This window comes from Equus asinus, chromosome 9 (assembly GCF_041296235.1).
Source record: "Equus asinus isolate D_3611 breed Donkey chromosome 9, EquAss-T2T_v2, whole genome shotgun sequence".
NCBI lineage: Eukaryota > Metazoa > Chordata > Mammalia > Perissodactyla > Equidae > Equus > Equus asinus.
This window is the reverse complement of record NC_091798.1, coordinates 41886450-41907010: the sequence shown is the minus strand read 5'-3', so window position 1 is coordinate 41907010 and position 20561 is coordinate 41886450. Positions and strand designations below refer to the sequence as shown.

At 42.6% G+C, this 20561-nt stretch overlaps 1 pseudogene; it reads left to right on the top strand.

Annotated features, from left to right (window-relative positions):
• The first annotated feature begins 19328 nt into the window (after positions 1 to 19328).
• On the top strand, positions 19329 to 19499 carry LOC106822979 (small ribosomal subunit protein uS14-like; annotated as a pseudogene).
• Positions 19500 to 20561: the final 1062 nt, after the last annotated feature.

The following is a 20561-nucleotide window of genomic DNA, read 5'->3' as shown; positions in this document are numbered from 1 at the left end:
CTGTGCAACTAAAGAGAAGTAAAGCAAGAGGAGAAAATTAAAATGTATTGGAAGAAAAAAACCATCTAGATGGTCACCTACAGGAAAGGTGACGTTTGAGCAGAGATGTTCGTGACGATCTGGGAGGGGAAGCTTCCAAGCAGGGGGAGTAACAGGCACAAAAGGCCTAAGGCAGGAGCAAGTTTGGGCAGGAATAGCAGGAGCGTGGCTGCAGTGAGGGAGGGGCACGGTGGGAGGGGCTGCACCACGTGGCCACACATTATCCACATGTGCACTCAGGAGCAGCACCACCTGTCTCTTCCTTCTGCCGCCAGCGCCTAGCCCTGGAGGGAAACAGGGGAGGAAGGCTCACTTTGGCTGCTCCCACTCCTAACATGAGCCCCTAGCACCGCTAAGACCCGACGAACCCTGCCCGGAGGAGGAAGCCCACGGAGGGCCCATCGGTCAATGAGATAAAATGGAACGTTTTCCAACCCAGAACTTTCTGAACATCCCCTTCGGGCCCAACGTTTATGTTTGATACCAGCTCATAGGAAATTTTCTCTCAAAGCATTAGTTACATCTGTTCTATTTTTGCATCTAGGGGAGCAGGAAGCCCAAACGGCGCCTCGGTTTAAAGAAGACTCCGGGCTTCTCTCTCCCCGGCTTGAATCACTGAAGTGATGCCGAGCTCCTCAGACGGAAACATCAAGAGGAGGTGGAGAGAGGAGAGGAAAATGCTACCGACGTCCTGAATCAGGCCCTTGTGACTGGGCCTGAGGGGACAGTCTGCACCTGGGCTGCAGACCCGAGGACCTGCCCTCAAGGAGCACTTAAGAGGAGAGGAGAGGGCAAAGGTCAAGGTTCGCTGCTGGGGCCGTGGTGTCCTCCTTACATCTCTCAGCCTCTCTACCCCTTCCCTAGGCTGCTGATCACCTCTCACGTGGACCATCGCCCACTCAGCAGCCTCACCTCCTGCAGTGCACTGCGCATACTGCAGGTTAGGGGTCACTCCGAAATGCAGACAGGACCCCGCTGCGCTCTGTTGAAAACCCTTCAAAGCCTCCCCACTGCCCTACAGACAGAGCCCAAGCGCCTTTCACAGTCCTGTCTGTCCAGCCTCCTCTCACCACCCACCCTTTACACTAGTCCAGCTGAACCAGTGTTTCTCAGAAACCTGTCATGTGCTCACAGCAAGGAACATGTTTTGCAGGTTACCCAGTGCACACACCCACACAGGCTTGTGAAACACAAGTTTCAAGAAACAGTGATCCTTACTATATACAGTGAGCCCTGATCTTTCCAATTCCATCTTATCGGATTTGTTTTTAAAGCTGTCATGACACACTTAATTGGTTTCATGACCCACTAGCAAACCGTGAACTACAGTTCGTAAAACAATATACTAAACTGATTTCTGCAGTCCATCCAAATCGTCTTTCCCTCCCGGCCCTCTGAGATTTCATACATGCATCTCTTTCTGGTGGAATTTCCTTTCTTTTCCTTATTCCCATTTTCTTTTGCTAATTCAGTGTATTTTCAACCTTGGCTACACGTGAGAATCACACAGGATGCCTTAAAAATATCCCAATACCTGGGCACCCCCATGGCCTCCCCAGACTCTGATTTAATTGGTCACGGTGGAGCCCTACCACAGTGCTTAGCAGACAAAAGCACTCAGTAAATATTTGCTGTACTAACCTATGAGGAAGTTCCTATTATTATCCCACTTTACAGATAAGGAAACTGATGGTCAGAAGGTTAAATAAATTAGCCAGTGGTGACAGCTGGAACTGGTAAAGGTGGGATTAGAACTCAGACAAGCCCAGTTCCAGGGTTAGAACCTCCTAACTAGCACAGGAGGTTCCTCTCATAGCCCGACAGACAAGAGTCACAATGAGTCTACAGAGCCGACTTACCGCTGTTGCCAGTTTGTTTTGTTTTGTTTTGTTTTGTTTATTTAATTTATTTTTTGGTGAGGAAGATTGGCCCTGAGCTAACAACTGTTGCCAATCTCCCTCTTTTTGCTTGAAGAAGATTGTCCCTGAGCTAACATCTGTGCCAATCTTCCTCTATTTTTTGTATGTGGGATGCTGCTACAGCATGGTTTGATGAGTGGCGTTTAAGTCCGCGATGGGGATCCAAACTTGCCAACCCCGGGCTGCCGAAGCAGAGCACACGAACTCAACCACTATGCCGCCAGGCTGGCCCCTGTTGCCAGTTTTTAAGGATGAAGATCCAAAGAAAGCCATCAGGTCTCACAGTAGGACTGTTTTTTCCCTGGCTCTTTTCCAGCCCTGGGTTCACACGGCATCCCCAGGGACTTGGTCCCCAGTCCTCTTGTATTTCCACTTGGCTCTCTAACCAAGGTTGCTTCAACCCAGCTCCCTTACTCCTAATGCCAGTAGGACAATTCCAAATGGACATTCTCTCAAATAAAATGACTCATCCTAAACTCATTCTCTCCGTCTTCTCACCCACAGCCTCACCTCTCCCCACCTCTCTTAATGCTTCCAATTATCTAAGTTCAGACTATCCCAACCCCAACATCGCTGACCGGCCCCTCCTCCCCACTCCCTCATACCATCCTGCCAGGCACCTGATCTCCGCTGTTGCTGCTCCTCACACCCCAACCCTCAACTTCATTCCACTGGCTCATGGCCAGCCTGCTCCCAGTTCATCACCACTTTCCCCTGGACTGCAGGAGTTGTCTCCCATATATCTTTCTGCTTCTAGGTTCTCCCCACCTATTGACCCCCACAAATAGGATGCCTGAAAATCTTCCAAAGCCTACTCTGGCCAGGTGTCTTCTTCACCCAAAAACCTCCAGTGAGCCTATACTAGCCCACACTGGTAGATAAAACCCAAATGTCAGAGTCGGCTGCTGTGGCTGGTAGTAAGGGACCTTTCCAGCCACATCTCACCATGGCTCTGCCACATGTCCCTCTACCTGCAACTAATAGGTCTGCCGGGCATGCCATTTCTCAGATATACCTCCCACTCCCACCCTGGCTCAGTAGCACCCAACTGCAGGAGAAGGGCTGAAGGGGAAATAATACCATCAGGAGGACCAGCCCAACAAGCAAGATGATTCAGACATTAACTCACTGCTCTCCATGTTGGGACCATGGCATCAGGTCATAGCTTGGGTTCTTTTATGATCAAATATCAGGACCATGGGGTCATGGAACCCTGCTCACGTTAACTGTGAAAAAAAAAGATGAGGATAATACAGATTTTTAGTGGGGTCACAGGGAAGACAGGTATATGTAAGGTAGCACAAAATTATGGCAGTGAGGAGGGCTGGCAATCTAGAAATTACACCAGGTTATGGGGCCTCTGTGGGCTATAGGTTAAGGGGATACTGGCCCCTGATATGTCCTCAAGTGAGTTGGATTTTCGTAAGGAGAGGAAGTTCTTCCAGGGTGTCTGTTTGTTCTCGCATAGATAAGATTCAGAAGTCTTCAGGGAAACATTAATCAGAAATATCTCCCCCTCAGCAGAACTTTCTTTCTCCCCAGAGCCTGTGAAGGTTGGGACCATTCCTCTGTGATCCCACCACACATGAGGAATCGATCCCCAGGTGTCCCATCCCATAACCAAACCTGGATGCTCAGGGGTCTCCCAGTCAACCCTCCCTACCCCACCCTGCCCATCTCAGGCCTGATGCGCCCTTGCCTGGGTTGAGTTGGTTGGGGTCCCTACTTAGGCATTCCAAATGCCTAATTGGGAATAATTACAACTCTTAATTATACTTCAATCATTACCTACCAACACCACAGCTGCTTTTAAGTTTTATTTTTCATTAAAGCAATGTTTTCAAGAGCTTGTTTAAAAAGAGGGGGGGGAAAACTACTGAATAATCATTTATAATTTAAAAGTAAATAAGAACAAATTATGATCATGTTTATGAAACAAAACACTCTATCCAATCCAGTTAGTTATTAACCTAAAAATCTCTTTGAGTCACCTGGATCTTCAGATTCATGCACCAAGCTCGGTCTCTCTGAATCTAAGATTCCAGGGTTTGTTTCCAGGAACCGTAGACCAAAAGCTATGGAGTTTTCAAGAAAGAATGGCAACAAAAATTGCAGTCAGGCCAGAAGGATGGGTATTCCAAAGCAGAAGACTCCTGAAGACAATAATCACAACTCCTTGTGTTGATAGAGCACCTCCCATCTTAGAATGGAAATTCAGAACCTTTTGTGCAGAGCTCCAAGACACATTTTCTTTGGTGGTTCTTAACTTTTTAAAGGTACAGCTATGAAAACTCTTCCCCAGAAAAATGCACATACACCAAACATACACAAGATTTGCATACAATTTTAAGAGGTCCACAAATTCAATAAAGTCATCCATGAATTCCTTAAGATTTATGATTTGCAAAGTTCTCAGTGTTCATTTGTTTATTTCAAGTAAATGGCTAAAGCATGGAGGCAGTTGCAAATTATATACACTATAAAAATTTTAGGCGTGATTATTTACAATTTACAAACACTGAGTGCCTACCATGTTCCAGGCACTGGGTTGGTTGCCAGAAGAAAGCAAGGATGTGGTGATGAATCAAATAGGACCCCTTAAGGAACTCACAGCTCAGTGGGAGAGGCAAGGGAAGGATGCACGTTATACTGAGGAGGAAGGAGGAGGAAACGCTGGAAAAATTTTGATCCCTGTGATGCTGCCAAGCGTCACCTTGCCACCCTATGAAAGCTGCAGGTGGGGCAGCAGGGCAGGGAAGTGCCTCAGCACAGAACATGCAAAAAGGGCTTTAATATCAAGACCTGAGTCCCACACTAGGAATGCTGACCCCCTGAAGGCAAGCCCTTGAGCTTAATCCAGTGTCCAGAGAATCTGACCAGCTCATCTGTTAATTACAGCGATGTACTGAGTATCTTCTAAGGACTGTACACACACAGTCCAGGAATGGAAACTCATGAGAGAGACATCTGCTGTGAGAAAGGCAAAAGCTAAGGGGAGAGGATGTAGCTAAGTCCATTCATGCTTTATTGGGATGACTGCTTCTGTGTGACATACCAGCCCTCTAATTCAGAGCTCAGTTTCTGGTGTCTCCAACCTGTTATTTTGCCAAATAAACATTTGCTTGACCACCATCTACTATCATGATCATTTTATAAAAGAAAAGACATTTCACCATTGTTTAAGAATAATAATAAAGGGAAGCATCAGAATAAATGGCATTGTTTACCAAGAAAGAAGAGGTGGAACTTCACATCGTGTGTATACTGTATACCCACAGAGCTCAGCACCAGTTCACAGAGGAGCATTTGGAAACCACAAGAGGGTTTGAAAAGGAAAGCATGAGCAAAGTATATAAGGAGCAATTGTGCCTGCCCAGGATAGAGAAGGAAGTTTTCCCACTGGAGGGACTATCTGGGCTCGGTGCTGAAGAATGAAAAGATCTCCAGCTAGTGGGGTTGCTAGACTCATGTGGACACACTGGAGGGGAAGGCAGTTGATGAGAAGCACATGGAAACCTCACTTTTTGAACTCTTGTACCTACTAACGATCCTTAATGTCCATGTCTGTGACTTTTGTGCCTTATAAGTTGTTATCTCTAGACTGTCCTTGTATTCCAAAGTTGGACTGTCCTATCTGATGGACAAATGCTTCAAGCTGTTACCGGATGGCCTCGCTCCCCAAACAATGGTTCAGTTGTGTTAGTTTTACTGCATTTGTGGGTAATTCCTTATTTTTACAAATACTTGAATATTAGATTATGGGGGGAAAAACCAAAGGCCTATTACTAAAGGAAAAAAAATCATATAAACTTTGTGCAATGTAGAAAACAATGAGAATTATTTGGTGAGCCAAAAACGGTACATCTTTAATCCCCATAGTACTCATTGGACTTAAAACAAACAACTACATGTTTAATTTTTTTGAAAAAGAACAAAAACATAAACATAATACTTCCAGTGAAATATGACCAATGACCACAGGAATTTATCTCTTCTCTCTCTGAAAACTCCACTAAAATAATAGTAATTTTTTTAAAGTACACTTACTCAAGAGAAAAGGGAATGAGAAAGGATATATCATTGAAAGAAAATTTTCCACAAATTTCAGAAAGACAGAAAGTGGATGGAGGGGGCCAACCCGGTGGTGCAGCGGTTAAGTTCGCACTTTCTGCTTCGGCGGCCCAGGGTACATCAGTTCGGATCCCAGGTGCAGACATGGCATCACTTGGCACACCACACTGTGGTAGGTCTCCCACATATAAAGTGGAGACAGATGGGCATGGATGTTAGCTTAGGGCCAGGCTTCCTCAGCGAAAAGAGGAGGATGGCCAGCAGTTAGCTCAGGGCTAATCCTCCTCAAAAAAAAAAGTAGATGGAGGATTGGGAACTTGCACGGCAGGGCAAACAAAGCCACGACCCATGTGCCAACAAGACGGAGATACAATGATACATAAACGAATACCATCCTCCCTCCCCGAACACAGAATCCCAGAAAGGCTCAGGATATAAGGTTCTAGGTGCCATGAAAGGCAGCAGGTGGGGATTTTGCAGCACAAAGCTGAAAACAGGAAACCTTCTTGAAGATTGCAATACAGAAGTATTGTGCCCCAAGATTCCCTCCACAACCCCAAAGAGTTAGCTGACTAACTCCACCCACCCTACCCCCAAAGGCTTATTCTCTGCAGAAATTAATCCAGACAGGCTCAGGACTCAAGAACATCAGGCACATTAGAGAAGCAGGTAGATTAACTCAAAGTCTGCAGTCTCTCTTCCTCCACCCTGTTACCAGAAAGGTAGAAAGAAGGCATTCTCCTCCTAGGCCAGAAACTAAAGGAGTCATATCCAAAGAAAAGATGGCCAGATTCCCACATTTGCCTGGTGTCACTACAGTTAAACCTATGAACTGACCAATCACACATTCATACTGCGAGTGCACATATGCATGTCAAACAGCTTTGTAGGACCCACTGTTAAATATTAACAGCCAACCAAGGATCATTAACATTTGAGGAATTCCTCCGATACAAAAGACAGAACAAAACGAACAGAAAAAAGGAAAGAACCAGGAAAACTGAGCTAATAAAGAGAAGTAAACCTCAAATGTGAATAGAAAATAAGGTATTGCATCCAAGAAACAAAATAGGATTCTTTTTTAAGTGAATAAAGTGCAAGAAAGAACTTCAAAACAAGATAGCCCAATTTAAAAAGTCAATGGAAGGTTTGGAAGACAAAGATAAAGAATTTACCCCAAAAGTTGAGCTCTCACTTACTTTCCTCTTTTCTAGAGAGGCCAAAGTAAAGGAGAGAATGGAACATGGGATGCAGAAGACAATGGAGCAATGCTTTGAAATGAGTTTTTAACCTGAGATTTCAATAACCAGCTAAACTATCATTCGTGTGAGCACTATCATTCATTTTCAGACTTGGAAGAGCTCAAAACTCAAGCAGGGAATCCAAAGCAGAATAGCCGTGGTATCCCTGGGTGATGCTGTGCCACAGGCCTGGAGAACAATCAGTCCAAGTCAGAGGCAGGAAGATGGATGTTTCCAGGAAGGAGGACTCTAGAAGGAAAACAACACAGAATTGATAGACTATCCATGTATGTGAGTATTTAGAAAAAAATTTTGATAGAAGTGTGAAGATGACTAAAGAAAGATAAATTAAGGTTATGTAAAAAGAAAACTCTGCAAGTAAAAAATAGGGGGGGAAAAGACATTAACGCTAGGAAAAACAAAATAAAAATTCCCCAAAAAAGAAAACAACCATTGTACTGTAGGTGGCTTATCAATGAACTATGTTTACATAATCATAATAATGTAACCACAGACTTCTAACTCAACCAAAGACATATGTATTATCCTGGAAGAATGAGGAGGTGACAGTGAGGTGGGTGTGGAGGTGGGTAGGAGGATGTATGTAAGCATTCTAAACCTACCTGTACTCTAGCAAGAATTCAATCATGTCCAAAAGGGGTAAATCAAGAAATGGCAATATTAGCAAATTATTTATAAATATAAAGGTAAACTCCCAAAGAAATATTAAAGGGGTTGAAAGTAGTTGACTCTGGGGACAGAACTGAAAAGGGAGGAGGGGTGGGACAATTGACTGCTACTTTTCTTTATAAGCTTTTTAATGATCAAGCATACATAGCTTTGATAAAAGTAAATTTTGTTTTTTAAAATAACACACATCAAACATGGCCACATTATGTAAGACTTTGTTTAAATGATAAGAGTTGTTAAGGATTTTGTTATATTTTCAGTTCTCTGAGAACAGAGACACTCTTATAAGATGTAGGTCTATTGTTCAACTTCCGACTTTTCAGTTTTGATTTTCACCTATACTTGCAGGCCACATGTTATGGACGAAAGCAGGGATTTGACTGTTAGCATTTTTCTCAGTGGCTAATGGCTCCCCAGGCCTCTGTGGTTCTGAGTCCAGGCTTGCACTAATAGTTTTATGGTTGGCCCAGCCTGTCTGGCCCACATGCTAATAACCCCATTCATTGTCCCCTATGATAACAACAGACTGAGCTGTGATTTTCAACAGCTGGGGCCCTGAGCAGCCTGCCAGCCCAGGACTACACTCCTGTCTGTTCAGGAATCTACCTGGCCTTTGGCAAGAGCCTGAAAGCTACTCCTGCCAGCTTGCTCCCCTGGCTCAACACTGAGTACCAAGTCCTCTCTAATACATCCTCACTGGGAAGATGATAAAAGTGGCATTTTTTAAGGTAATAATCCCATAATCGTGATGATTAATAATCTCCTTGTAGTGAACATCACACCTTCCCAAGAAGCCAGCAGCATTTAGACCCCTGCAATCTGTGAAGCCTCCTTGGGCTGGGGGCCTGAATATTCATGGAACCTGGACCCTCCTTCCCAGAGGTGCTGGAGGCTGTCCTTCTGTCCCGAAGTGGACGCCAGCCAGTATAAAACAAGCCTGATGCTGAGTAGACTATCAAGCGGACCAGACTTCATTTGGACAGTCTCAGCCCAAATCTAATTACATCCTAATCACATTTAATTGAGATTAATAACCTCTCACAATGGGCTTCAGGTATTTCATCAACAGACATCCTGCTAAGAAAACTGCTCTGCCAGCCTCCAATCTGTCCAAACAATTTCTGCCCTCCTCCCTCCTCACCCTGGCTCCCAGCCCATCAGACCACCCAACCCTGCAGGGACAGAAGAAAATACCAAGGGCAGTTTCAGGACTCAGAGAGGATGGGAGAAGCAAAAGCAGAACTACTGTTGAATCAGAACTATCACAGCCCTGACATGAACCTTTTTGCCCCACTCTGATGGCCTCTATAGAGTAGATGCAGGAAAGTTCTAGAAGCATTGTGGCCATGATTGTTAGGCTGTCTGCAGTTAAGCTAATGCCTCCCAGTTCAGCCCACCTTGGCTGCCACTCTGGATTAAAAATCAACATCGGTCACTCATTTCCTCAAAACACATTGGTTAAGCACCTACTATGTGCCAGGCACTATGCTGGGCACTAGAATTTAGTGGAGAATAAGACAGACAAGGTGCCTGTCCTCAGGAGTTTAGAGTCTAGTCAGAGAGACCAACTAAGCCAATAATCTCACATGTAGACATGGCCCAACAAATTTTAATAAGGGCTGTCAAGAGAGAGCGTGGTGTGGATGATGGAGTGGAGAGAGGAGCCTAATTTAGATTAGGGGTCTGACAAGGCCTCCCTAGGCCTTGAAGGATAAGTGAGAATTAGCTGAACATGGAGGAAAAGAGCATCCCAGTCAGAAGAACAGTCTGTGCCGTGTCCCTAGGGTGAGACTGTGACAAGTGGTTAGTGCAGCTGAAACAGAACCAACAAACAGGACAGCAAAGCAAGATGAGGCCACAGAAGTCCACAGAGGCTGGATTATGCCTGACCAGGCAGGCCACAGAAAGGGGGTTGGATTTTATTTAAGTGCAATGGGAAGTTACTTATGATGCAGGACACCTCTTTCTATGGTTTTGGGAAGATGTCTGGGCATAACTTTGTAGCACAGTTCCTACTTTTCCATTTTCAGAAACACGTCCCTAGAATAAAGTAAATTCATTCATTCATCCAACAAGTATATACCAAGGTAATAAGGCTAACTCACCCACACCATTGGTGACATCAGTCTCACATGGTCAATGGTAAATCTTGTCCTAAAGGACTGCTGGATGCTTCACTCTGCCCGGGCACATGGAGGCCATAGGAGAAAACTTAGGCTCCTGACCTCAAGAGGCTGGAGGGAGAAGGTCAACATGTTGTTCCCCTAACAAGAAAGGCTCTTTCAGACTCCTATTCTGATGGGGTTCTTCTAACTTAGGACCTCAGGAGGAAACAAAACAAGTTGAAAGAAACTGAACTTCACTTTGGAATGAGAATTCTGAAAATGTACCAACCAAAACTTTTCACATGGACACACTCATATACCCATCTCAATCTTTGCTAAGGGGTGGTCCATACAGTCAGTGCTGTAAGAGTTAAGAGGAGGAGAGATGGAGCTCCGATTTTTCATATAGAAAGGCAAGAAAATTCCCCATCTAGCTTCCTTCATCCCAGTTAACTCATAGTCTGCACATCGGGTATTCACAGAGGCACTTTATGGAGAATCATAACTGAACACTTCAAAAAACTTCAACACTGAAGACACTTTTTGATGAGGCATAGAAGGTAATAACTTTAGTCCCAAGACTCTGCATTGGCACCAACACTCTGTACCCAGCCTTTAAGGTGACCCAACCCTTGGGAACAGCTTTTCAAAAAAACTGGAAATAAGTCCCTACCTTCTCTATTGAGGCATGAATACTCTGCCTATTACCCAAACTGCCAGGTATGAAAGGAAAGAACATGAGATGATGACCTCCATGAAGCTGCAATTACCACAGCTCCATCTCACCTTTGTGCTTCCCCATCTCGGCTGCTTTTCAATCAGGCATTTTTTCCAAACCCACTGAACCTCAAACACTGGGCTTGGTTCCCCTTGTTGCCAGACCTCTCTTTCCTGAGCCTCCTGGGGAAGCCAGAGGCCCCAAATTTTTGTCCTATCCCACTCCTCTTGTCTAAGGACATTGGGTGGGGAGGCCCAAACCTCACCAAAGTATCCTTCGGAAAGGCAGGTCCCAGGAGCCTCTCTCTGCAGAGCAAGGGGTTAGAGCAGGTCAAGAAGTGTGAACAAGGGGAAGCAAGGGCTAACATAAGGCTTGTGATTCCGGAGTTCTCAGAAGCTTAAAGATACAAACACTAGCAAACAAAGCAATTGGTGGTACGAACTCAAATTGTTCCCTCTTCTCCCTTCCCACTGCCTATGCCTGAATTTAGAGACTCACCACTTGTCTTTTGGACTTTTGTAGCAGTCTCCCTGCCTCCAGCCTTGCTCCTCCAATCCAGCTCCCTGATTGGGACCACTACCACTTCTATCAGAGTGACTTTTCTCAAACTCAGGTGTGATTCTGTCACTCCCAAACTGAACACTCTTCAACAACCATCTGCTGCCTATTAGAGAAAGTCCAACCAAGCTCCCTAAAGCAACACGCATGGCCTTCCATGATCCATCCCCTGTGACCCCCACTGTCTCGTATTCTCCCCACTCTTTTCTTTCCCCACAATGCACATCCTTCCCACTCAACAGAAATGCACAACCAGTGACAAATCTTGGAATGTGCCATAGGGTTTGCATGCCTGTGCCTTTGTTTTCTCTGCCTGGAATCCTTTCTCCCTCTGCCTTATCCGTTCATAAAGCTTCTTCTCTCAAAACAGTCACTTAAAAAGATAATCTTGTCATTTTAACCACAAACTCACAACACAAGATGGAATAAGATATGAGAAAAACAGCTTAGGAGGGGAACAGGAAGGGAACTGAATCAGTTTAGTCTAAGGAAATAGGAGGCCATCAGAAAACAGACTATCTTATCTACAAGATTTTGCATACAAACCTCACAGTAACCACTAAACAAAAAAGAAGAACAGAGAAACAAATAATAAATAAGGAGAAAACTAAGAAGCCCAACATAAAAAACTACATAATTCAACTGGTAGACAGAAATATACAGGACAAGAAACAAAGGAAATGCAGGAGAACTGGAAAATGAGTGATAAAATGGCAGTACTAAGCTCTCATGTATTAATAATCACCCTAAGTGTAAATGGATTGAATTCTCCAATAAGAAGACACAGAGTGGCTAAAGAACAGAGTGTTAAAGAACAAGACCCAACAATATGCTGCCTCCAGAAAACACATCTCAGCTCCAACAACAAACACAGGCTCAGAGTGAAGGGATGGAAGACAATACTCTGAGCTAATAGCAAACAAAAGAAAGCAGGTGTTGCAATACTTATCTCAGACAAAGTAGACTTCAAGATAAGACAGGCAAAGAGAGACAAAGAGGAGCAGTATATAATGATAAAAGGGACACTCCACCAAGACATAACACTTATAAATATCTATGCACCCAACACAGGAGCACCAAAGTACATAAAGCAAGTATTAACAAATCTGAAAGGAGATATTAATAATAACACAATAATAGTAGGGGACCTCAACACTCCACTCACATCAATGGATAGAACACCCAGACAGAAAGTCAACAAGGAAACATTGGAATTAAATGAAAAGCAAGACCAGCTGGATTTAATAGATATATATAGAACACTCCATCCAACACAGCAGAATACACATTCATCTCAAGAGCACAAGGAACGTTCTCAAGGATAGACCATATGTTGGGAAACAAGGCAAGCTTCAATAAAGTTAAGAAGATTCAAATAACGACAAGTTTCTTTTCTAATCACAATACTATGAAGCTAGAAATTAATTACAAGAAAAAAGCTGAGAAAGGGACAAAGATGTGGAGACTGAACAACCAATGGATCACCAAAGAAATTAAAGGAGAAGTCAAAAAATATCTGGAGACAAATGAAAATGAAAACATATCATACGAACTCATATGGAATGCAGCAAAAGCAGTACTAAGAGGGAAATTCACCACAATACAGGTTCACCTTAACAAACAAGAAAAATCCCAAATAAGCAATCTCCAACTACACCTAATCGAATTAGAAAAAGAAGAACAAAGCCCAAAGTCAGAAGAAGGAGAGAAATAATAAAAATCAGAGCAGAAATAAATACTATTGAAACAAAAAAAGGCAGTAGACAGGATCAATGAAACAAAGGTTCTTTGAGAAGATAAACAAAATTAGCAAACCCCTAGCTGAACTCACAAAGAAAAAAGAGAAAGCCCAGATAAATAAAATTAGTAATGAAAGAGGAGAAATTACAATGGATACCACAGAAATACAAAAGATGATAAGAGAATACTACAAAAAGCAATATGCCAACAAAATGGACAATCTAGAAGAAATGGATAAACTCTCAGACTCTTACAACCTCCCAAAGCAGAATCAAGAAGAAATAGATAATCCAAATAGACCAATCACAAGTAAAGAGATTGAAACAGTAATCAAAAGCATGCCAAAGAATAAAAGCCCAGGCCCAGACAGCTTCCCTGGAGAATTCTACCAAACTTTCGGAGAGGATTTAATATCTATCTTTCTCAAGCTATACCAAAAAATTAGCAAAGACAGAATGCTTCCTAACACATTCTACAAGGCCAACATCACTCTGTTACCAAAGCCTGACAAGGACAACACAAAAAAGGAAACCTACAGGCCAATATCACTGATGAACATAGATGCAAAAACCCTCAACAAAATATTGGCAAGCCAAATATGGCAATATATCAGAAAGATCATACATCATGATCAAGTTGGATTTATACCAGGGACACAGGGATGGTTCAACATCCACAAGTCAATCAATGTGATACACCACATTAACAAAATGAGGAATAGAAACCACATGACCATCTCAATAGACAAAGAGAAAGCATCTGACAAGATCTAACAGCCATTTATGATTTAAAAAAAACTGTTAACAAAAATAGGCATAGAAGAAAATTACGTCAACATAATAAAGGCTATATATGACAAACCCACAGCCAACATCATACTCAATGGAGAAAAACTGAATGTCATCCCTCTGAGAACAGGAACAAGACAAGGCTGCCCACTCTCACCACTCTTATCCAACATAGTACTGAAGGTTTTGGCCAGAGCAATTAGGCAAGAGAAAGGAATGAAAGGAATCCAAGTAGGAAATGAAGAAGTGAAACTCCTGCTGTTTGCAGACATTATATATAGAAAACCCTAAAGAATCCGTTGGAAAACTATTAGAAATATTCAACAACTACAGTAAATTTGCAGGATAGAAAATCAACTTACAAAAATCAGTTGCATTTCTATACTCTAATAACGAACTTACAGAAAGAGAACTAAAGAATACAATCCCATTTACAATTGCAACAAAAAGAATAAAATACCTAGGAATAAATTTAACCAAGGAGGTGAAGGACTTACACAATGAAAACTATAAGATATTATTGAAAGAAATAGATAACGACATAAAGAAATGGAAAGAGATTCCATGCACATGGATTGGATGAATGAACATAGTTAAAATGTCCATACTACCCAAAGCAATCTACAGATTCAATGTAATCCCAATCAGAATCCCAATGACATTCTTCACAGAAATAGAACAAAGAATCATAAAATTCATATGGGGCAACCAAAGACCCCAAATTGCTGAAGCAATCCTGATAAAAAAAAAAAAGCAAAGCCAGAGGCATCACAATCCCTGACTTCAAAATGTACTACAAAGCAATAGTGATCAAAACAGCATGGTACTGGTACAAAAACAGGTACACAGATCAATGGAACAGAACTGAAAGCCCAGAAATAAAACCACACATCTAAGGACAGCTAATCTTCAACAAAGATGCCAAGAACATACAATGAGAAAAGATAGTCTCTTCAATAAATGGTGTTGGGAAAACTAGACAACCATTTGCAAAAGAATGAAAGTAGACCATTATCTCATGTCATACACTAAAATAAACTCAAAATGGATCAAAGACTTGAAGATAAGTTCTGAAATCATAAACTTTTCTGGAAGAAAGTATAGGTAGTAGACTCTTTGATGTTGAACTCAAAAGGGTCTTTTCAAATACCATGTCTCCTCGGACAATGGGAAAAAAAGAAAAGATAAACAAGTGGGACTAAAGAGCTTCTGCAAGACAAAAGAAACTAGGATCAAAACAAAAACAAGCCACCAATTGGGAGAAAATATTTGCAAATCATGTATCCGACAAGGGGTTAATGTCCACAATATATAAAGAACTCACACAATTGAACAACCGAAAAACAAAGTTTGATCAAAAAACGGGCAGACATTTTTCCAAAGAAGATATACAGCTGGCCAATAAACACATGAAAAGATGTCCAACATCACTAATCATCAGGGAAACACAAATCAAAACTACACTAAGATACCACCTTATGCCTGTTAAAATGGCTATAATCACTAAGACTAAAAATAACAAATATTGGAGATGGTGTGGAGAAAAGGGAACTCTCATACGCTGCTGGTGGGAATGCAAACTGGTGCAGCCACTATGGAAAACAGTATGGAGATTCCTCAAAAAAATAGAAATAGAAATACCGTATGACCCAGCTATCTCACTACTGGGTATCTATCCAAACAACTTGAAATCAACAATCCAAAGTGACCTATGGACCCTTATGTTCATTGCAGCATCATTCGCAATAGCTAAGACATGGAAGCAACCCAGTTGCCCATCAACCAATGATTGGATAAAGAAGATGTGGTATATATATATATATATATATATACACACACACACAATGGAATACTACTCAGCCATAAAAAAAGACAAAATCATCCCATTTGCAGCAACATAGATGGACCTGGTGGGGATTATGTTAAGCGAAATAAGCCATGCTGAGAAAGACAAACACCATATGACTTCATTCTTATGTGGAAGATAAACACATGGACAAAGAAAACAGTTCAGTGCTTACCAGGGGACAGGGCATGGGGGATGGGCACAGGGGGTGAAGGGGAGCACTTATATGGTGATGGACAAGAAATAATGTACAACTGAAATTTCACAATGATGTAAACTATTATGGACTCAATAAAAAAAAAAGGAAACTTCAAAAAAAAACCCAGTCACTTAAATGTTACCCCCCTCTGAAGACTTCTCTGATCTTCTCTGATAACTAATCTCCTCCTCCATTGTCCAGTAGGACATGTAATACCAAATGGTACGTGTTGATTTACAGATTTGTCTACCTCACTAGACTGAGTTCCTTAGAACATACATTAAAATTTCATCCTTCTTCAATCCCTTACCCAGAATCCAGAATGAAAGGATCTCTGCATTGTCCATGATTAGGTAGAATCATACTGACTTTACAGTTGAGAAAACTGAAGCCTAAAGAGGTAAGAGTCACAATGCCAGTTGGCAGTAGACTTGGATCTAGAAATCAGTTTATCCAATTCCTAATCTGGAGTATTTTCCATCAGCGCTGCCTTCCCACATGGGGCTGGAGCTGGGCCCGCCCATCTCTGCAGAAAGTGACATCTTCAACCCTAAGTCCCATTCAGCCAGACCTGCATGATACAGAGGTCTCTGCAGTCTGGGTGTCAAGATCAAAACACAGGACACTCCTAGGCACTGCCACGTTACCTCATTGCCTTTTTCTCCCATTTCCAGGGAGCTCACTAGACTCCCTGTGAGCAGTTTAGCTCCAGATACCTAAACTTACCCAAGCTCCTGAGGATCCATGGAAGACCTCACTTGAAGCACTGTTTGTCAAGGAGCAGAAGGGTGACCTAGTTGAGTGGCCTTGGACAGAGGATCAAGGGGAGATGCAGCGCAGGAGCTGAGAATGCCTATATTCTCCACATTGTCTTAACTCCCAGAATCCTAAGTATAGAGAAGGCCATTGGGAGGGAGCCTTTAATTACCTGCAGGTGTCCCAATTAAGCAGCATTGCCTCCCCAATTAGCAGTCCCTTCCATTGGAAATCATTAGGCTTAATTCCATTTCCCAGGAAAGATCTTAATCAAGCAAGCTCTGTCCCCAACTCCTGAGGCAGCCAGACTCCTGCTGACGTCAGCCTGGCCCTGTCTGGCCTGGATGATGATGCTAAATTGGGCTCTGGGTCAATTTCCCAAGTAAACACATCCCTTTAATTACACCATTTTCTAGTGTTTAGCCAGAGCAAGGGTCTGTGTTTCTTAAACTACTTACTAAAGGTAGAGCATGTTCAAAGAAGGTGCCTCCCTAAAGGAGGAGATAAATTTGTAAGCACACTCTGAAAAAGCGTCTCTGTTATAAAAAGTAAATCTGCAACACCACGGGGTGAAAGCTACAAAGCACAGCCTCTTTTCAAGATGTACGATACGGAAGCTACAGGTGCCTTCATTGTCAAAGCAGAGGAGTCCCCATTCCCCTCCTCCTTTTTCTTTCCTTCACTATTCCCAAAATTATAAAATTGAGGGAGAGAACCTCAGGAGAGAAGAGATCTTTCCAGGTGCAGATGCCCATAGATGGCTTTTCAAGTTCTCAGTCTTTGAATCCAAAGTGTTTTAGTTGGAAGGTGAGAGAGAGGGACTGGAGGAAGAAAATGATTTGGAGTTATCCCCACCTGGACGACTGCCAACAAAATTGCATGCCAGCACTAAAGCCAACTGCTGACCACTAGATTTACAATTTTTTTAGAGATCCTCCTTCTTGGTTGCACCCAACTCTCTTGTTCCAAATCAGAGAACCCCATTCTCATGCTGACAAAGGGTTTATTCCCAACCAAGGGGTTCATTTCCCCTGTCTACACCAGCCTGAAATCCTTCACACTGCAGTGTTGCCAAAGCAGCTTTCTTCCCCACTCCCAGCATGGCATCCTCCCTGCTCTCCACAGGCTTATCTCTTCCTTCCTTTTGCTTCATTCTCAGCAGACTTAAACCTCCAGGATAGGGGAAAGGGAGGGAGGAAAAGTACAAGATAGAATTGGTTCAATCACAGTTTAGAGTCCCTGGAAACTTATCCACGAAAATCCTACAAATACATCTTAATTTTCACTCTGAGATAGACTATGAAGTTCAAATCAAATTCTGTTTCCTTTAACTTTTTTCATATCCATGTTAATCACATTCCAATGAAATTGAAGAGAGAAGTGCCCCTCTCCTTGATACTAAATTTAATATGGAGATGATAGAAGTGCATTTGTCATTGTTGCCTGGAGAGCTTCGTGCATTAGCCCTCCAGAAATTAGATCAACACCTAACCATGCCTGCCACTCCCCAAGTTCTCACCACGGCTCCAGCCTCTGCAATAATCACCCTCTATTGAGTTTTTTCCTGCATGATTTATTTTTTAAACCGCAAACTCAGATTACCTTAATTCAGTACTACACAACATTTAGGGACAAACTTCCAAACCCTAGGGGACTCAGATCCTGTCCCCTGATGGGTTGATTATATATATATATATATATATATATATATATATATATAATTTGTCTGAAGTCAATTGTTTTTCTATTGACATTTACCATTTCTTCCCTCGCTTCCCCAAAAACAAAACTACTTAGATCTGATAAAGCTTCTGGCCTGTTAGATGAGCTTCCCTTCCTTCCTTACAGAAATCCTGAATGAAAATGTCACTGCTCTGACAGTGCTCTAGAGACATTTTCCAGGTGCAAATCACAATTTGTCACTGGGTTCAGTTTCAAAGCATTTTGATTAGGGAAAATGCGACTCTTCCAATTTTTCTTAACAAGTCTCAAGTCATCCCTGAGAATTCAGATGCCTTGAAACCTACGCTTCCCAGGCCTCTGTGCCACCTCCAGGGAGCAAGGCAGGTAAAGCCTTGTGATAATAGTAGCAGTGGTCATAATACTAATGAGTCAATGTTTGAGTCCTCCCCCGTCCCAGAAACAATTGAAAAGTGCCCTCCCTGTATTATCTCACTTACGTGATAGATAGGACTACCACCCACATCTTACAGAAGGGGAAACTGAAGTTTAGAAAGGTCAAGTAATTTTCTCAAGAGCACACAGCTAGTAAGTGACTGTGCCCAGGATTCAAAGCCAGTTTGTTCTATTGCCAAGTTGTCTGAAACCTCAGAGTAGATCAGGAAGGAAATTAACCCTGAGCAGGGTTAGCATCTACAGCCTCTGTACTAAACCTTGACTCCTGCTCTGCTTACATGAGTGCAAGTTAATTCCTTATATTAGCTCTGACCCTGGACTCAGGTTCTCACCCCAGGTGCATCACTTTCCCTCTGAGTCTTAGCTTTCTCATTTATGCAATGAGAATATTGGGCTGAGGAACCCCATTGGAAACTTCCAGCTCCAATACTCTAGAATTCTAGGTAGATATGATGTAGATAGTTCTATGAACAGACATTTAAAGTTGGAGAACTTTTGCCTGCTTGCATCCAAGAAAGCAAGATGGGTCACCAGTAGCTCCACTGGAGCCATCCAAGAAAATTCGGCCAGTGTTCTTATTCTTGCCACATCTGCTCAAACTTGCGAGGTCTGATTCGGAAATACACTCTCGATATATGCCATCAGTGTTTCCATCATTACATGAAGGACATAGGCTTCATTGAGTTGGACTAAGTGAGACTTTCTTGAATGGGTCATCCAGGACATCTGCTTTACCACAGAAATGATGCTAGCTCTTTGTACATAAAATTTTAAAATATACTTCAAAAAAATTTTTTAATAAAGTTGGAGAATCCCTAGAGGTGATCTAATCTGGGCATGTCAAATGCATGGCATACAAACTACCTCTTCCCTCTGCTATGCCCATGGCAGACATCACTAATGGATCATGATCCTCTTTTTTACGAGCCCGGTTGTAGCTTCAGAAACCTTTTCAATTCCATGCTGAGAAAACAACTGAGTGAGACAATGGCACATTGAATAAACCTATTTGCCATCTCTGATATTAATCAACTTTCTTATTTGCAAATGAGGAAATTGAGACTCAGAGATAGTAAGGGATTCAATAAACATCTGTTGAGCAATTAATATGTGCCAAGTCTTGTGTTGGATCCCAAAGATAAAAAGGTGAACAAGACATAGTCTTGTGCTCTAATAACTTTCAGTTTAGTGAGAGGTGTATGCTGTTAAACAAGCAATTACAATACCGAGTAATGAGTATTATTGGGCCACATGAGAAGCCACCTAACCTAGACTGACAGATTCGTGGAAGGCCTCCTGCAAGAAGTAGCTCTTAAGCCAAGTCCTGAAGGGAAATAGAAGTTTTTTCAGATGAAGAAGGGATAAGAAGACCATTCTAAACAGACGGAGAAATCCAACAGAGCAAGAGAGTTCAGACTACTAAAGAGTCATAAGCTGCGAGTGATGGCTGGAGCCTTAGAGCATAATATATGAGTTGGAGAATAGTGAACAAAGAGGAGGCCAGCAAGGACCAGCCCATGAATGGCCACACATGCCACGCTACAGAGGCCATTCTCTGAAGACATGGCTGTACTCCTCCCATTGAGAGGCAGGGTCTTTGTCCCTTCTCCTTGAAACTTGGCAGGCTTGTAACTGCTTCAACCAAGATAGTACTGTGAATATGATTCCATGTGACTTCTGAGGCCAGGCCAGGAAACACTGTGCAGCTTCCACCATGTTCATTGGAACTCTCACTCTTGCAGCCATGAGCCACCA